Below are 19620 nucleotides of genomic sequence, written 5' to 3' on the forward strand. Positions count from 1 at the left end.
CCCAACTGCGCATGCGTATGGATCGTTATACGCATGCGCTAACCAGTCAGTGCGGCCGAAATTCATGTGCTCGCAAAATAGCGAATGCCTGCTATTTTGAGTGACAGAAAGAGGCGTATGTGGGTGGTAACAGGGGAAGGTGCTTGAAAATGGGGAGTGGAAATCAGAACGCAGGCGTGCTTAAAGGTCAAAACGGGCGTTTTATGGGTGTGCATATTTAAAACAGCAGCGTCATGGACCACGTCACTGGGTTATTTTATAGTCAGAACTGCTCGCAAAATTGTGGTAGCAAACACCAACCCCAAGAATAGCGAGCAGTTCATACCCTTGTCGATGAACTCGATGAATCTAATAAATAGCGGACATGACGTAGGATGCGAGCGGCCAGGGGGCATATTTTTCCAAAAAACGAACGCAAGTTTTGTTCGCTCATTCAGACATAGAGGCGTGAACAGACCGCAAACAGCGAACGGTTCATTTGAATAGCCACCCCTAGTTTTAGAACGAACGACCGGAAATAGCGAGTGGCTCTGAATGAGGGCCTTTGTCCCTCCCCTCTCCTATCTTATTGGCTTCTGTCACCACCCCACTGATCTCCTTTTCTTATTGGCAGGTATAAGTTTTTTAAAAAAGTCACTGCTTTGCTATTTAAAGTAATGAGGTATTCTTAGGCATGACCACAAAGTGATATTTGAAAGGTCTTTTAAAAAATACTGAATTAGGAGACCTGAAATAATGGTGGTAGACAGAACATGGTTAGTAGTACTCACATTAATATAGTTGCAATGTATATTTACAAAGTAGGAGCATAGCTGATAAGGGAGCTTCCCATAGGTGTTCCCACTCCAGTGAGAGCTGCTTGGGGCAGTAATTGCAGTAATAAGCTGTGCACCCTGTGTAATCTCACTCTAGCACATGTACTCTGTCAATTTAAGTTAAATGACCAGAATATATAATACAATCTGCTCTATTGATTAATAACAATGATTCAAATTAGATAAAAGTCAGATCCTAGGTGCTATACATACATAAAGCAGTGCCAAAGGAGCTACCCCTTAATGTCAGATAGTGCATCACCAAAGCATTCTACTCCCCCAATAAGACCTCAATGCCCAGCGTGATACTGCCACTGTTTGCTGTTTTTCTATTAATTTCAGTGTTCCCCTGCAGGCTGGCCATACCCCACTGGCACAGTTGAGTGCAGGGAGGCGGCGCTATGACATGCACTTTCTCCAGGCGCCATGGTTCCATGCTACTCCTCTGCCTGCAACCAAAATCACTGCTGCAGTGCCGCTGGAGAGCTAAGGGTTGGCGGGGCCATTACAGCGTGCATTTAAGCCCTGTTACGGTCCTGAAGGTATATAAATTGAAAGACTCTTCATATGGACAAATAAGCACATGTGTTCTGTGCATGCAGCTTTGAAGCAACATACACCCAAATCTGCATGATAGACCCAGGGAAGCTACCAGGGTGCAGCAACTGGCTATTTAGGAGGCCCGGAGACAACAGCAACTGGATATTGAGGGGATCCAGAGGCAATAGCAATTGACTTTTGGGGAAAACTGTAACCAGCAGCACCAGGACCGTAAGACCTTGCAAAAGGTCTGGAAATGCTTCCACAGATGTCCAAACTAGCTCCAACTCCATACGGGCCAGTAATTTTCTGCAAAAGATGACAAAAAGCAATGACCCTGAAGCCTATTTAACAACCTTCAAAAGAACTGCTGAGAGAGAGGGTTAGCCTAAATGTCAGTGGGCAGGCCCCTTAGCATCCTTCCTGTCAAGGGAACAACAACAAAAAAAAAACTTTGACTTGAGCCTTACTGATGCCAAAGACTATTAAAAACTAAGAACTAACTGTTGCTATTTCTTGGTGAGATGGATCAGGTTATGCATTTAAGAGTGTGGAGGTTTATCCCCTTGGTATCCCCAGCAATGAACTCATTGTGCTCAGACACCCAAACAAAGTTAGAACTAAGGGGTCTATTTACTAAGCAGTGTTAGGAGAGAGAGAGTGAAAAGTGATAAGAAAGTGATAAGGTGCCAGCCAATCAGCTCCCAACTGTCATTTTTCAAACACAGCCTGTGAGAAGACAGTTGGGAGCTGTCATATCATAATAATACACTCATGTCATGGCACAATGTGATTTTAACTGGGAACAGGGACATTCTTGGTGCTGGAGAAGCCTCTGAGAATGGGGACTAGATCAGTCCTAGCAGCAGTCCCACAGGACCAGGAAACGTCTGGCTATAGAGGCTCTGCACCTACATATGCAGCAGACACACAGTGCACATTATTACACCACATGACAGAGAGCTCTCCTCTGCACCCTGGCATAGGATAGGATAAGACCACAGCAATGTCAGCCACAAAAGTACAACAGAGTGGAATTTCAGGTAGCTTTTGGAAGTTTGTGCATGTGTGGGTATCTATTCCTTGCAGTATTCTCTAATTTCTCCCTTGCCCAATATATGAAGCTGCCAGAGGCAAGAAGATCTGAGAGTTCTGCTACAATACACCCTCTGCACCCCCCTCCCCCACCCCCCTCAAAGTGCAGTTTTTTTTTTAACCCTCTGCAGCACCTTGCACTGTGTGGTCTTTCCAGATCGGCACACATAACAGACCTCTGACATATCCTGCACACAGCCCCTATTCAGAACAATGCAACTTGCTGGTACCTGGATAATGGAAGTTGTTGCTGGCACCTAGATGTAAGTTGTTGCTGGTTGCAACAACTGGAACAGTATCTGAAATACATGCCCAGGTAGTTAGGGGGTGCATGGGGGCAGTGGAGACACTGTAGCACCTGACACACTGCATCTCAGAAGCAGCAGCATTCCTCTTCGTGGAACTTTTCCCCAATAGAAGTGAACTGCAGTTTAGCCGGGATGCTGCAGTGCAAACAGACACTGCTGGGGCCACTCAAGGGGGTTGCTGAACAACAATACACTTCCTTGTAAGTTGCTTGAATCCAGCAGTCTAGTGTACTGGGAGGAGGAATTACCCTCAACACCCCCCTCCACTGCCTTCAAGTTGCCTGAACAGAGAGCTGAGCAGCTCTTTGCAGCAGCCGGCAGGGCTGCGGGGGAAGGAGAGGGGAGAGAGGGACTGTTAAAAGACGATGAGGGGAGCGCGGCCAGTGATGGGGACTCAGCGGTGCCCTCTAGGGGCCAGCGATACGGGCGATGTCTCTATTAGCCTGCCCCTAGAACCGTCCCTGGGTGTATCCTGGGGATACTCGGTATTATGATACTATTAGAGTTAACATAGAAACATAGTGATCCCACAGATCCCACAGTGACTGTCGTCATTGTGGGATTGGTTCCTTATTTAATGTTTGATACTTTGTAGGCATGGTTAGGGAGTCAGAGAGTGACGAGAGCAATAGTGGGGCACAGAATGATGCACCTCCTGCTGAGGTAGAGAATATTGTTGAACCAGTCAGAAAGAGATTTTTGCCTCAGAGCAGTTAAATGACCCTACTCTGGTAAAGGCTAGAGAGAATGTAAAAGTGGTTGACAAAAAACCCAGTAGAGTCTGATATTAGGTTGATATGCCCTCAATGGCAGTACGTCAGGATTTGTTGTACCAAGTGTCCAAGAAAGGAAAAGTTATTGTAGAAGAAATGTTAGTGTATAAGGCATATAGAAGAGCAGTGTTAGACCTGGCTCATGGTCATATAACTGCAGGACATCTAGGGGTCCATAAAGATGTATCTGAATATTGTGCATCCTGCCCTGAGTGTCAGTACCATGTACCCCAGGCACATTATAGAAGTCCACTTGTCCCCTTACCCATTATTGAGTTCCCGTATGAGAGAATAGCTAGGGATTTGGTCGCACCTCTAATAAGGTCTGCTCCGGGGCATCAGTATATTTTGTCGATAATGGAATACGCTACCAGATACCCGGAAGCTGATTGGCTGGAGCACCATTTAAGATTAGTAATGAGTGATAACAAGAATATCACTAGTTGATAAATCTGGGCCATAATCTCTTGCTAGCAGTGCCCTCCCTACTTTCATGTTTCCTATGTAACTAATTATGTAATATTACGGATTGTAATTATTTGGGTAAGGTGTATATGTAAAGTTGTGAACTATTCAATTGCTATATTTTTTACTCATCCTTGTATTAGGTAAAGATTAATATAAATAATAGTGTACGGCTGTCCTGTCTCCTCAATGGGAAGCCTGGGCACACTCATCAATGGCTTCCACTGCAAGGGAGATAGGCAGCCTTAGGAGAGGAGAACTGGCCGCTGGGGTGAGTATGGGAACAGGAGAGGTAGAGGCAGGATGAAGCAACAGTGAAGGGGGGTCGGGACAGAGCCGTGACGGAGAGGACAGCAGAGAGGGGAAGGGCCTGGCTGAGGGGGAGTTTGAGCATGAGGTTAGAGATTGAGGTGACCCAGCATATACCAGGTCCATTAAAATAGTAGCAATAGCAATAATAATCATAAGAATAGTAAAATGAAATCATATTTGTGTAGTACTCAGCAAAACGTAATAATAGTAAAATTAAATATTTTTGCAGTACTCAGCAAAACTATGCTGTATTCATTACTTTGCAAAAAAAAATGCCACACTCTAAGGGGTAAATTTACTAAAGTGAGAGTTTTTAAAAGTAAGTTTTAAAAGTGATGTTGCCAATAGCAACCAATCAGTTTCTACTTAACATCTAACTAGCACCTTCTAGAAGATAATAGCTAGAATCTGATTGGTCGCTATGGGCAACATCACTTTTAAAACTCACTTCTAAAAACTCTCACTTTAGTACATTTACCCCTAAGTGTCCCCATCAACCGATGCAAACACTGGCTACTCCATAACATCGTCATCCTGCTTAGGCACATGTGCAAACAGTACAGCGCATAGGTCATTATGTGCTTATGTGAATGACACTTTCCCTAGCTGTAAGTATATGTCACACTGTACTTTTAAAAAAACTAAAAAATGTTTTTTTTTATTAAATACCACTCACAAGAACTCTTAAATAAATTTATATTTTCATTATAGAAATAACATTGTGCTAATGATTCCTCCAAATTGATATAAAAAAGAAATGTTAAATTACAACATTACTTAATTAAACATGAAGTCCATTAGACTGAAATCATTGATTTCTTCATATTTGCGTGGTGTGATATCTCCGTTTCATGCAAAGCTTTGAACGCAAATGAATATATTTGGCCGAAGGCTTCCTTGTTATGAGATTTTTATTCTCTATACTGCAAAGTCAGCTGTGGGGAATGGCCACTGTTATTTTTGATTTGTTTATTGCTAAATATTTTATACCATTAGAACAAAAAATATATTTTTCACTAAAGCTCTGAATAAGGTCCTGTGTGCTTCTGTCCTCTCAGTTACTCCTACGTTTTCTGGAGGACGCTAACCAATTAGGAGCTTTGACGATAATTTAACAACTGCAGCCCAAGGTGATTTGAAGAATTTGTAACTGGCTCCGAGACTAGACAGAAATATGGAGGCTTAGATATAATATAATAAAACTACTGAACTAATTTTCATGAAAACTGCATCAATTTGTAGTGGAAACTCCTAGAAATAACCTGCACTTTGTTTCATCTTGATCTGTCAAGTTAAAGCTGAGCAATAGCAAAAATAAAATGAATTGACATTATCAATGCAAGAGATAGGTGTGGCATCATGTGGACAACCGGTAAGGGGCAGGGGAGAGGTGCTTTGGGCCTACTAATATGATACCCCTAGTGGTGGGTGTTGTGTGTAATGTGGTGTAATGTGTACGTGGTCTCAGATGGCTCTTCTTTATCTTCTTATCACAGCACATCAGAGGAATAGAGAACCCCCCAAATCCCAATTACAAGGTGCACATCAGGGAAGTAAAGTGACTTTTAGATATATTGGATGGCCACACTTCGCCTCTGTAAACTATTCAAATGTAAAGGAGTCAATAACAGATGTAGCAACAATCTTTCAATTGTGATAACGAGTAAAGTCCATGATTATTGTAGTACCACAATGCTCTATATCTTGGCCGTTGCCATAGGTAACACTATTGAGCCCTGCTCTGAATATACTATGCAATATCAATAGTTCAATATGCGAAAATACTAGAGATGTGCGTTTTGGATTTACTAGGATTTACTCGGATATGTTCGGTTCTCGTAAACGGCATCATATTGGCTACCCGGCTCTCACGTGTTTCGGATAGCCAATAAGATAAATCTGAACTAATACGAACTTGCACTAATTTGGCGATAAGAATAAAAACTGAACCCGCACATCTCTAGAAAATACTTAATACTCTTGGTATTGTACACTTTGCAGTAATAATTTTGATAATGTGATAATGTGCTTAGAATGCTTGTTATGTGATTGTATGGTCCTACAGCAACACACACTGTGGCCGTAATACACCTAAGACCATAGGGGTCGGAACAGGGGAGCAAGGGTGCAGCTCGCCCCCCTCAACATTTGAATGGCGCCGGGCCAGTCGCGGACGATCAGGGGCTGTGCTTTACAGCAATAGGCCGCACGGCCCCTGCACTGCAAGGAGAAGATGTAATATGCGGTCTTTAAGTTAAAAGACCGCACATTACACCTTCTCCTCCTCCGTGCGGTGCAGGGGAGCACAGCCCCTGATCATTCGCGAACGATGTTTCTCCAGTCCCGACCCAAACCGAATGTGACGTCGTGTGAGGGCAAAAGTGCGGTTTCATGGACATGGCAGGGTTTCATGCTCATGGAGCTCCGACGCAACAGGTAAGTTGGGGTTGATGTTGGGGGGTGGGGGGTGGCGGAGAGGAGTGGAACGATTTTATGTTGCCACCCCAACATAACATCGTTCCGACGCCCCTGCCTAAAACTATAATGTAGGCAATCACATAAAAGAGCCGATAATGCAGGAATTCAAGTGCATTCAATAAACAGCATAAATAACATCCATTATACACAGGGTAGTGGAAGGCTAATAATTAACTCAATAGTTCAGTAGTTGCAAAACATTCCATGAGGATACCTGATCTTAACACTAGGGGGTAAATTTACTAAAGTGAGAGTTTTTAGAAGTGAGTTTTAAAAGTGATGTTGCCTATAGCAACCAAACAGATTCTAGCTATTATCTTCTAGAAGGTGCTAGTTAACTGTTAAGTAAAATCTGAATGGTGCATACACACACAACGTTTTTGTTACCAACGATTTTATGAACGATTTTCTGTCAGATTATCTGTCAGATTTTTTAAAGTTAATGAACGATTTATTGAACTACAAAGATTTTTATAACTTCCCTTAATGAAAATCGTTCAGTTGGTCAGTCAGAATGAACTACAAACTACAAACGGGAACGCGCATGAACGATAATCGTTAATCGTTATAACTCAGAAACTGAACGATTTTTTCAACGATTGAACGATAACTACGTCGTTATAGTTAAATCGTTCAAAAAATCCTTACGTGTGTATGCACCTTCAATCTTTACTGGCCAGCTCTTTCCTCGGTGCACATAAAGTGGATACAGGAGGCAATTGGATTTTAGGATGTGCAGTGTTGACTGAGAGTCTCTGGGCCTGATTCAGACACGGTCGCAAGCGCTGAGCGCTCGCAACCGGGTCGATGGTGGCCCAGAGCGCATGTGCACGATGGAGCCGGCTCCGTCGTGCGCATGCGCGAGACCCGGATAGCGACGGGCAATCCGTCGCTCAGGGTCTCGCACCAAATGGGGCATGCTATCAATGTTGAGTCACAGCACGCCCCCTTTGGTGGGCGGGCTGGGGGGGTGGCTGCCCAGATGGAGGCGTTCCCATGAGAACGCCTACCGTTTGGGGGCGGCCCCACTGACATCACAAGTGATGTCAGTGGGAGAGCTTTCGGCTCTGTTTGAGCCGAAAGCTCTCTGGGGCTTGCGGGCACAAGACCCTACCACAAGGGTCTCGTCGCAAGCCCGATGTTCAAGACCATCGTGACCATCATCCTGGCCGCTCGCATTAGCTGTGGGTGGCAACCCACAGCAATGCGAGCGGCCAGGAGGCCACTCCATAAAAAAAAAAAAAAGACATCCTGATTCACAGCAAGCGCTCTGTCAGAGCGTCCGGCTCTGAATCAGGGCCTCTGCTACAAAGAAGTAGCTCATTGACTTGCTCTAGCTGCACCTCAGCACAGAAAGTAGTATCCCAACAGAATGTAGAAATTATGTTAAATACATGGGTGAATCACTCTCAGGGAAAGCAAAGTCTTTATCAAGTATAGTGGCAACGATAAGGCCTTTCTGGTGTAACAATTAATACGCATAAGTTATCAAGGTAGCTCCAAACTGTAAATGCTGCACTGTATATTATAGTGCTGCAAATTGTCCCTCTTGCCTTCGTGAGCAGGAATAAGGTTGTACAAGTACAAGGCACTTGTGTACGTCTCTGGGCTTGTGGTCTCAGTAGGTGCCTGTGTGCCTCAGCTTGGTATAAATGTGCACTAAAGATGTATGACAGACCTGTTCCATGTCGCATGATATTGCAGTTCAGCTTAACTCTGCTCGCTCCAGCTTTACTTGGCGCCTCTTCCACTACAAAAAATACACAGAAAAAAACAGTGCTGTGGGTATATGAAACCAGCTACTATAAAATAACTGGTAATAATACTGCAAGTATGCCAATTAATAAACTTTATTTATAGCATACAATAAGACAAAAATTCAAGACAAAAATTTAGGCGGCCTTTAATCAAAAGTATTTCCTGCTAAAGATAATCTAAATACCAGCATTGCACAGTCATTAAAAATTAAACAAATGAATACACTGTTAAAAAGCAATACATTGTTTTAAAAAAAAAACATTAACTGTGACCACAAATTAGTGTTTTAAAAAAAAGACGTGTGTGTGGGTTTCCTTAAACCGTTCATAAAAATAAGCAAGGATAAAAATGTAGCCGCCCTAGCTGCAGTTTAGAGTCCCAAATCCATGTAGTTGATTGAACACAGAGCTGCACTTGTGACAATGGAACAAGCAGCAGTGTCCAGCTGCAGGTATATGGATTGTTCTCACCTCTTTGCCTCAGTGTCCACCTTGTTAGAGTCTGCAGTTGTACTCAATGTGGTCCGCGGGCATAGGCGAGTGACCGCCGCTGTATAGTGACTGATATACTGTCCGATATCCTCCTCTATAAAGGCCAGCTATTTGGTCCCCCGCTACCTCTAGCCGCTGCAGTAACAACATGCAGCGTCATGGGGTAACATGCGGTATTGAGGTTACTACAATGTAAGAATACTAATCAGAACAGATTATAACTGTGTGGAAAATATTTTATTCATTTGCTAAGGCAGGTTTATTACATCTTTGATAAATTATTTTTCTTATTAGTAACCTTTGAAAACTGGGGCACAACCTGGTAGCCATGGAGATCACAGGTTCCAAACATTAGCTGTATATGAATAAAAACAAAATATCCATTTCCTAATATAACTGCCAACCCTATCAATGATCTTCCTAGACAATTCATTTGTGTATAAAGTCACTTTATAATAGGTAAGTTGTCAAGTCACCAATGATCAGTTTACTACCCGTGGTAACCTCTGCAATGCATTAGAATGGAGATGTTCCCCATATTTAGTCATGTTTTGCCTTCTCTGACATGTATTCATGTGACTGCACGTATGCGGGAATACACTGAGAATGGAACTCATTGGCAGGACACCTACAGTATATTAGGCGACTCAAACAGCAATTTAGAATGCGTCTGCAACAAGATATTTTTGAAGTGCATCAAGTTGGCTTTAACCAAAAATAAAATTAGATACCCTTCATCTTAGGAAAACAGTAAACCCAAACAAATTTAAATCCAGTACCTAGCCTAATTTACTATTAACAACCAAGCACCTGAGGGAGGTAGGAGCAAGGTATGTAGGTGAGGGGAGATAGTTTCATCTGAGAAAGGAGTGGGGTAGGTGGGGTAAATTAGGAGAGTGACTGCAGGCATGGTGTGTATAGGGAAGGTCTGTGAACATGACCAAAGCAGTGACAATGACATAACTTCAGTAATATGACTAGAAGTAATCTTAGATTTCTGACTAGTACCCTTATACAATCATGGGATTGCTCTGCACGTTCTACTTTCCTTTAAAGCTACAATACAGGATATATTATAATTTTATGAAATTAATTGCTATCTTGACAGTACTTTGACATCATAGGTCTTAGTGGAATTAACCAGTCAGGGCAAATAAACTCTGCAGTGTTAGCGTCAGGCCAGCTAATTTAGATATAAACCAATGATAAGTAAATGTAGACGGAAACAGTAACCTTAGCCAACCACACAAAGCGCAGAATAGATGTATAGCATGATCTGCTAACTGAAACTTTCTTGTTTCCTGTAGGCTAGATGGCTTCCTAATGACTATTTTACTTTTGATAGAAATATATCCTCTAAGATATACATGACACAACTGGGAAGCACTGTCTATGAGAGGCCTAAAACAGCATTCAAGAATGTTATATGCCAAATTCAAAATATATATTAGGAGGGTTCATTTGTAAATATTTCTTGGGCATGCACATTTACTGTATGTCCCACCTAAAGAAACACATGTAATGTTCCCCCCTTATGGTGCATTTGTGAAATCTGGGTGTATAATAATGTGTGACGGCCCCACCTTCTTTGGCACAATCCTCCACCCCTCAAGCTTAAGGGAAGGAGTGCGGGGGGATCCTTTGCTCCTATCAGTTGAGGAGTGTCTCTGGGTTGTGATATAATAGCATAGCACCACACTCCAAGTTCTTCACTGGCATTCACAGGAAATAAGCTGTCAGCACTTGATGTGGGGGTGCGGAAGAGACTTTAATCCATTGATTCAGAATTTTATGTACCCCCTAATCCATGGCGCCATAGGTGTGGTAGCACCGTTTCTGGTCAGGTGCTTCTGGGATTATTTGTACTTGAACAGCCGTATAGAGTCTGTTCATGTTCTGATTCAAATGTGTGCCTGAGCTCCAAGAGATATTGCCATGCTCATGAACTGGTCAGGCCTTTCTTCATACTTACACATAATATGGGTCATGCACAGAAGACGGCACTGGGGAACAGGACAGAGTACTCACCTGGGCAGCCAGATAAGTCCAGGTGGGTAATGTATGTCCCAGAGGGGCTGGGGAGGGGAAGTCTATGATGCTGTGGAAATGCCCACATGGGCCGGCTTCTGTGCATGCCTATACTCCCAACCCAGTCCTATCTTTTATTACTCGTTGACAGAGCGGTCTTCCCTCATTAAGGGCCAGATTCTGAGTAACAAGCAAATTCAAATGTAGCATATAGCAATATTTTGCAGAGTGCACATGCGCCGCAGTGAACATGAGCATATTTTCATATTTCTGAGCCATTCTGAGTTGTACGCATTTTGTTCATTTCTCTCTGTCTGGCAACTGGTCATTACTGGTGGCAACTGAACATACGCATGTAAGTGCACCATCTCCTGGGCGTGTTGTGGGGTTGTAGCCAAAGTTACACTATATTGGGGTAGGAATAATTGCCGGTGATAGCTAATCTAGCAGACAGGGGGCTGGGAGTAGTGCTGGCACAGAGATATATGTACAACTCAGAAAATGGGCAGATACATCATATTTCAGTTTGTGGCCGCATACTGAGTTTTGTGAAAAGTGCTTGTGACTCAGAATCAGGCTCTAAGCCGGTAACATAATAGCTACATCTGATGTGTGTGCTTCTGCTGCTTTCTAACATCAGACTGCATTGGGATTTTTATCTCCTGCACTAGCTCTGCGCTACTTATGTTATGTTTGATAATCGGAATCGGTATGATATCCCGGCGGCCGCATGCCGGGAGTTCGAATCCCGGCAGCGGCAGCCCGACAAAACAGCAGAATGCGGCAGCGGAAGCCCGACAGCGCTGGAAATCCCGTTTGTCGCTAAGGTAAGTATCTACTAACTTACCCCAACCCCCCTAACCCTCCTTAGGGCTGCCTAACCCTAACCTCCCCCCCTGTGCCTAACCCTAATCCCCCCTCTAAGTGCCTAACCCTAACACCCCCCTTCCCCGCTGCCTAAACCTAAGTCCTCCGGGAGGGTGCCTAACCCTGTCCTCCCCCCGGGGGTGCCTAACCCTCCCTCCCCCTAGCCTAACCCTAACCTCCCGGGGGGTGCCTAACCCTAAGTCCCCCCCCCCCGGGAGCCCTAAACCTAACCCTCCCCCCCGCGACTCTCCGCTGGCGGTGCCCAGCATCCCATTCGATCCGGATGCCGGGTGCTGGTCTCCCAGCATCGGAAAAATTACAGGCGTCTAGATTTAGACGCCTGTCATTTAACCCTCGCCGGGATAATGCAGTCGGGAAGCTGGCTGTCGGGCTTACATCACCCGGCTTCCCGATTGCATCCCATTTAATTTTCCGCTGGAACATAAATCATTTCTAGGACATTGTGAAGAAGAACAGAGACACAAATAATTCAGGATGGAGTTTACACTGTGTGGTGCTATAGAGAAGAACAGTTAATGTAATCACTCACTTAGGGTCCTATTCATCAAACCAAAAGTTTATTTTTTAAGCTATTTCTTTCCATAATTATGTATCACTGTTATTCATGAAAAGACAACGCAGGAGATATGACTAATATCTCCTCATTAAGTCTGACTCCTTAATTTCCACACTCCCCATATATGAATGTGGGGATGTCGAAATTACTGTATTCATCAAACGACGAGAATCTTAGATTTTCGGTATCTGATGAGGTAAATGTACGCAATCTAAAAGGCGTATAGCTCACCAAAAGCGCTAACAAGCTGCCATTTGCACGGCACGGCAGCTTGTGTAGCAGATCTATACAAGTATACCAAAAGAAAGAATTGTCATAACTTGATGCAGTTATATTAAAACATAACCTTTAATAATACATTTTAATGTAAAAATCCAACATTGGATCCATATGACAGTGAAAATATTAAAAATAAAGTTGTGTGAAAAAACAAAAAACAAAATAGTGAATAAAATAGTTGTTCCGACCGCTAGGCGCTTACACTTAAACCTATACGACAACAATAATTTATTTATTGGGTTTGGACCTTATATAATTCTAATGAGCTATAATCAAATGAATAATGTCAAAGCCTTCCTTATTCAGCTTTATTTGGAATTTTCACCTGAATAATATTATATCCTTTCAAATGATTGATGTATGTTTAAGGAAGTATCATTTTAACAGGGAATACATGTGCAGTATCTACTGTAATAATGTTTCAAACTCGGCATCCCATATTCAGCCATTGTATCAATAATGTTTCTTTTAGTGTCATTTGTCTTTATGAGACATATAATATCTCTGTAAGTACATATGAGTCAGTCTGGAAGATGGTGCCATTACTACTATATCTTCTTCTTGTATTGTAATTTTGTGTTTTACTAAAAAATAATATGATCTCTCCTAAGACGTGAATAAATAACAACCTTTTAGACAGATGGTGTCTGGTAGCTTTCTTAAATTATGGATGAATATATTATTAATCAAGGGTAAATATTTTTAAATATTACTACAAATTTTTACCTGGAAATGATATTGCAGATATCTATAACAAATATATTATTCCCTGATCATGATACATATTTGTTAGAAAGCTGGATCAGTGAAACATGTGTCAGCTAATGGTGCATACACACGTTCAGATCAGACAACGATAAAGATATCGTTGTCTGATTGTCCTACATGTGCTGGATGATCGATATCGATCATCCAGCACAGCACCAACCCCCAAATGACTATAACGACTTGCGATCAACGATTGCGGGTCCCTATAGCAACCTGGTTAACTTGGTCGATATCGACCAAGTTGACCAGCATGCACGGTCGATGGTCATTATCGTTATCTACCATTTGTGAGCGCGCGTCGATGGTCTTTTGGTCATTGGAAGGGGTCCAAAAATGCTTGATTAGAACGAAAACGATATGAACGATATCATTATCATTCAAAATGTGCGTTTAGATCTGACCGTGTGTATGCACCACAAGACCGGCCACACGTTGCTCCTCCGTCATATTATGTTTTATATGTGAACTACTATGTGTTTGGAACTATGAGCTATAAAATAGATATAGGGTACCAGAGAACACTGTGGCATATGTGAGTGAGATATGAATAGATGCTTGATGTCACACTTACTTTGACAGTGACACAATCATGCGCCTTTAGTAATATATGCAGTCAGACAGAGGCACTCATAAAGAGTGCTATATACACCATTGCAGGAGGGGATCTGCCTACCGAACAGGTCTGACATCCAGTGAGAGGGAAATAATTTATTCTCTACGGATATGGTGTCTGACTGATTAATGTGATGAATTTGCGGCGCAGTTACACACAGTATAACACAACCGCATAGCACATAGTTTAAGATATATATAAATTCTAAGCGCAGCCAAACTGATTAATTAGTGTTACGCTGTGTGAATATTATATAGACCATTGTAGGTTTTCTAATTGTTCAATGTGAATAATCAACCTACCTCACAAAAGCATATTACAACATATATGTGCGATTAACAAATAAATTAGTGACTCAACTACTTTTATATTTTTGTGCAGATTTTTTTGTAATGAATATGTATCATGATCAGGGAATAATATATTTGTTATAGATATCTGCAATATCATTTCCAGGTAAAAATTTGTAGTAATATTTAAAAATATTTACCCTTGATTAATAATATATTCATCCACAATTTAAGAAAGTTACCAGACACCTTCTGTCTAAAAGGTTGTTATTTATTCACGTCTTAGGAGAGATCATATTATTTTTATTGAAACACAAAATTACAATACAAGAAGATATAGTAGTAATGGCACCATCTTCCAGACCGACTCATATGTACTTACAGAGATATTATATGTCTCATAAAGACAAATGACACTAAAAGAAACATTATTGATACAATGGCTGAATATGGGATGCCAAGTTTGAAACATTATTACAGTAGATACTGCACATGTATTCCCTGTTAAAATGATACTTCCTTAAACATACATCAATCATTTGAAAGGATATAATATTATTCAGGTGAAAATTCCAAATAAAGCTGAATAAGGAAGGCTTTGACATTATTCATTTGATTATAGCTCATTAGAATTATATAAGGTCCAAACCCAATAAATAAATTATTGTTGTCATATAGGTTTAAGTGGAAGCACCTAGCATTCGGAACAACTATTTTATTCACTATTCTTTTCTTTTTTTTCCACACAACTTTATTTTTAATATTTTCACTGTCCTATGCATCCAATGTTGGATTTTTACATTAAAATGTATTATTAAAGGTTATGTTTTAATATAAGTGCATCAAGTTATGACAATTCTTTCTTTTGGTATACTTGTATAGTCTAATCCAGTGTTGGCTAACCTTGACACTCCAGCTGTTATGGAACTACATAACCCAGCATGCACTGCTACAGTTTTGCTATTAGGGCATGCTGAAACTGTGGCAGGGCATGCTGGGATATATAGTTCCACAACAGCTGGAGTGTCAAGGTTAGCCAACACTGGTCTAATCGTTGTCATTGATAGCACCCCCTGCCTATTGAATTGAAGTGTATGTATACATATATTATTCTATTAGGGGTTTGATAAATATGAAAAAATATCACTGAGTTATTACGAGAGAATATACCTGTGCGCATTATTTTTTCTCTAACTTTTATTGTGTAGCAGATCTACCTGCTGCTGTGCGCTCCAGTGTCCTTGTGTCCGGCAGCGGCTGCCCCCTCCCCTCGCCCATCACTCCCTCTGCTGCCTGCTGGTATTGTGTCCTCTTCTCCGGTGGCGTCCGCTCCCACCTCCGGTGTCTCCGTCAGCGCAGTCCGGTTCCACAGCTCCAAGTTCAGTCAGGTGACAGGTCTCTCCCCTCTGTCCCTAGGCGAGGGCTGCACTGTTGCTGCTGCTGCCCGGAAGCATTTCCCCTCTGTTCCCCAGTGGCACTTATAAGTAAGCTTAATAATTAACTGTTTATTTACTATAAACAGTTAATTGAAGAAGCACTTAAAAGTGCCACTGGGGACAGACAGACGGGAGAGGCTGCAGGGCAGCAGCAGCACACAGCGCCGGGGAGAACATATATAAGTTTCTTTATAAAAATAAATATATATTAAATTAAATTACCGCAGCTGTAATCAATGCTGCACAAGCGCTGCTTATATGGATGTAACGGCGCATGCGCAGTGCTGATTACAGCTGCGGTAAGTTAGAGCAGATGGGAAAAGTATCTATTTTAATAAAAAATGTTATCGCAATAGTGACAGCTTTTTGGAATAGATAGTTACGGAGAGGAAGAATGATGAACTCCTTTAGTAATTAGGTAGAACTCCATGCGAGCTCTTTAACCTAACTATCTCCATCGATTTTTTAGTAATGATGAATAGGCCCCTTAATCTTCAATAATTCAGATTTCAGTCCAGTCTGATTCAATGAAAATTTCCTTGGTTCATTCAATGGACGCAGCAGTGTCCAAAGTTACAAGGTAGTGACAACAGCACTTGTTGACCTTGGACTTTCCAAGCATAATATAACTTATCTCTGATTGATACTTTAGATTTATAAGATAGTGAGCTGGGGGAGAAGGCTCTGACAGTGGCCCAGGTAAAATGTGGTTTTGATCTTTTAGCAATAGAACCTTACTCTTCCTTGTGGGATGATAGAAAGATGGTTTGGCTGTATTCCTTTTGCCTGTGATAGTATTTCTTTCAGGGGCCTGAGTGAAAGAAACAGAGGGGGCATGGCCAAATCGGACAGGCGTTCCCAGGACACCTCAGAAAAAAAAATACTTTGCGTGGCATCCTCAGCAGCTGACCCGGGCCTCTCCAACAAGCACCAGCCCGGGTAATGGGTATCCACCTTCCCCACCTCCTCTCTACACCCCTATTTAGGGTAGAGCAAGCTCTGTTGTATGTTGGACTACAGATCTGTCAATAGATTTGTTCAATGGCGAATCTGCCCCTGCCCGTAGTTTCTGGTGACACGGCTGCGCTTCTTTTGGTCCACATATTTTAGGATTGGCAGGCATTAGCACTGGTTTTGCCTATCACACTGACTAAAAATCATTTTATTTGCTACTGGATCATCAACCCAAGGCAAGTGCCCTGAGACACCCCAGGGGAACTACTGCCTTAAACATAGCCTGTAAGTAATTTTATTCAATACTATTAACATATTTTTTTTTGCATGAAACAAAGTTTGTGCACATTAAACCATCAGAAAACAAAGGTGTCACTATCTCAGTCTTAGCTCAAAAATTTTCGAATGTTGGATCATTTCAGATTTCGGAATTTCGGATAAGGGATACTCAACCTGTACCAGAAATAAATGCAGTACCGACATGATCTTCCCATAAAAAAAACATAAGTATATTTTTAACTGTAGTTCATGTGACAGGGGTATTTTTCTAGTATACTGAGAGAGATTCATTTATCACACTTGCAGTTACATAACATATTACTTTATACAGTGATGCTAGCTTCCCACGTGGGTTGGCTCTGTTCCAAAGAAGTCAGAGGAGTAGCAGACCTGCTAGAATACAAGCTGCAAGGTAGGTGGCCATCCGTCTGTCTCTATCAGTGCCTATGGATCTTCAACATTGCTGAACTACAAAGCACATCATATCCTATCAGGGTATGCAGTCAGGAAGCTGGCGGACCTAATCCCGACAGCCGGCTTCCCGACTGCTTAATCCCGGTGAGGGTTAAATGACAGGCAGCTAAATCTAGACGCCTGTCATTTTACAGACGCGCGGAGACCGGTGCCTGGCATCCCGATCGATGGGATGCCGGGCGCCGAGCGCGGATAGCTGTGCAGGGGGGTAGGTTTAGGGTTCCCGGGGGATTTAGGATTAGGCACCCCCCCGGGAGGTTAGGTGTAGGCTAGGGAAAGGGGGGGTTAGCATTAGGCACCTCGGGGGGGGGGACTTAGGGTTAGGCACCCTCCCCGGGGGACTTAGGGTTAGGTGGTGAGGAAGGGGGGGGTTAGGTTTAGGCACTTAGAGAGGGGATTAGGGTTAGGCATTGGGGGGAAGGTTAGGGTTAGACACACCTAAGGGAAGGTTAGGGGGTAGAATTAGGTTAGACAATACTTACCTTGGACGATCGGGATTTCCTCCTCTGCCGGGATGCCGCTGTCGGGATTCCAACCGCTGGGCATGGGTTCGGCGGTAAATCATACCGATTCCCCTGTCAGAGGGCAAGCTAGTACTTGTAGTTCCAAAATAGATGAAGAGCCATAGGCATACAGCCATCCATACAATCCAAAAGTGGCAAAGTGGAACTCATGCAGTACCAGGCTAAACTTTTACAGCCAGTCTTTGGGGGCAGTGCACTTAGTTGGCTAAATGCTGCCTGACAGTGCTTTCATGTCCTTCTTGGACTGGCCACACCTCTTCTGGTGGCCGGTGACACCACTTTATGGGCCCCTACCATTGCTTTCCCCTAATGGGCCCTTCATGTACAAGTCTGACACGGATGGGTTTTGTTCATATCACTCCCCTGCATTTTAAGCTTTGCCTTTAATTTCAGTTTAACTAGAAAGTAATTTTTTGGGGGTGTCGGATGAAAGGTTGCAGGGCCCGGAGCCAGTAACTTGCCTAGGGTCACATGAGGTCTGGCTCTGCTCTCAAGCACAGGAGATACATAGGGGTTGCACTTAAAATTTCTCATCCACAGCAGTGTGTGCACATGGTATTCATCCCTGTCATATTGATGTTTTGCCTTGCTCTTACACTGCCCTAATATTGTTTCCCATGTGTGTTTGAGAAGCCTTAGGATTTTGCTTCTATGGGGAAACACACTGAAAGAGGTATAGCTGCAATACTCCGAGAGGTGGCAGCCACGGAATACCCTGAGGTGTTTAACACAGTAAGGACAGATGCTGAAGGTACAGCTAAGTACATGAGTGTGGGATTGTGGTAGCATGCCACAAGGCACATGGATGTGTTGGCACTGTTTATACAACACATAGCATGCAAAAAGGTACACAGAGGTGTTGGCACTGTTTGTACATCGTATAGAGAGCAATAATGTACATGGAAGAGTTGGCACTGTTTGAACAACACGCAGTGTGCAATAGGAGGTGTTGGCACTGTTTTTGACAGAGCGTAGCGTGTAACAAGATACACGTATGTGCTGGCACTGTGGGAACAGCATGTAGCAATAAGAGGCATGGATATGTTGGCACTCTGAGAACAGCCCATAGCGTGCAATGAGGGGCATGGAGTAAATTGCAATAGCCCTGGAGCTCAGAACAGGCAGCAGTGTTTCAGAGTACACACACACATACGGTAGATAATAAATGAAAACTGGTGGAATTGGTGCAACCAAATACCCTGGTGCGAAGTCTAAGACCCCCACCGGACTTTACTCAGTGAGGGCCCAGATATCGGCCCAGTGTAGTAGGTTCCCACCGTGAAAGCAAAAGCAAAGTACTTAGCTGGTATGAGGATTCTGGGCCTGATTCAGACCAGCTCGCAAGCGCACAGCGCTCACAAGTGGGTCGATGGTCCCCCACTACGCATGCACCGCCTCTGGCGTGCGCATGCACGAGACCCATCCAATGACAGCAGCTCCATCGCTATGAGTCTCGCTACAAGACGGGGCGGCTGTCGATGGTGAGTGAGAGCTCG

The sequence above is a fragment of the Taudactylus pleione genome, unplaced genomic scaffold, assembly GCF_031769625.1.
Source record: "Taudactylus pleione unplaced genomic scaffold, aTauple2 ptg000788l, whole genome shotgun sequence".
NCBI classification, from domain to species: domain Eukaryota; kingdom Metazoa; phylum Chordata; class Amphibia; order Anura; family Myobatrachidae; genus Taudactylus; species Taudactylus pleione.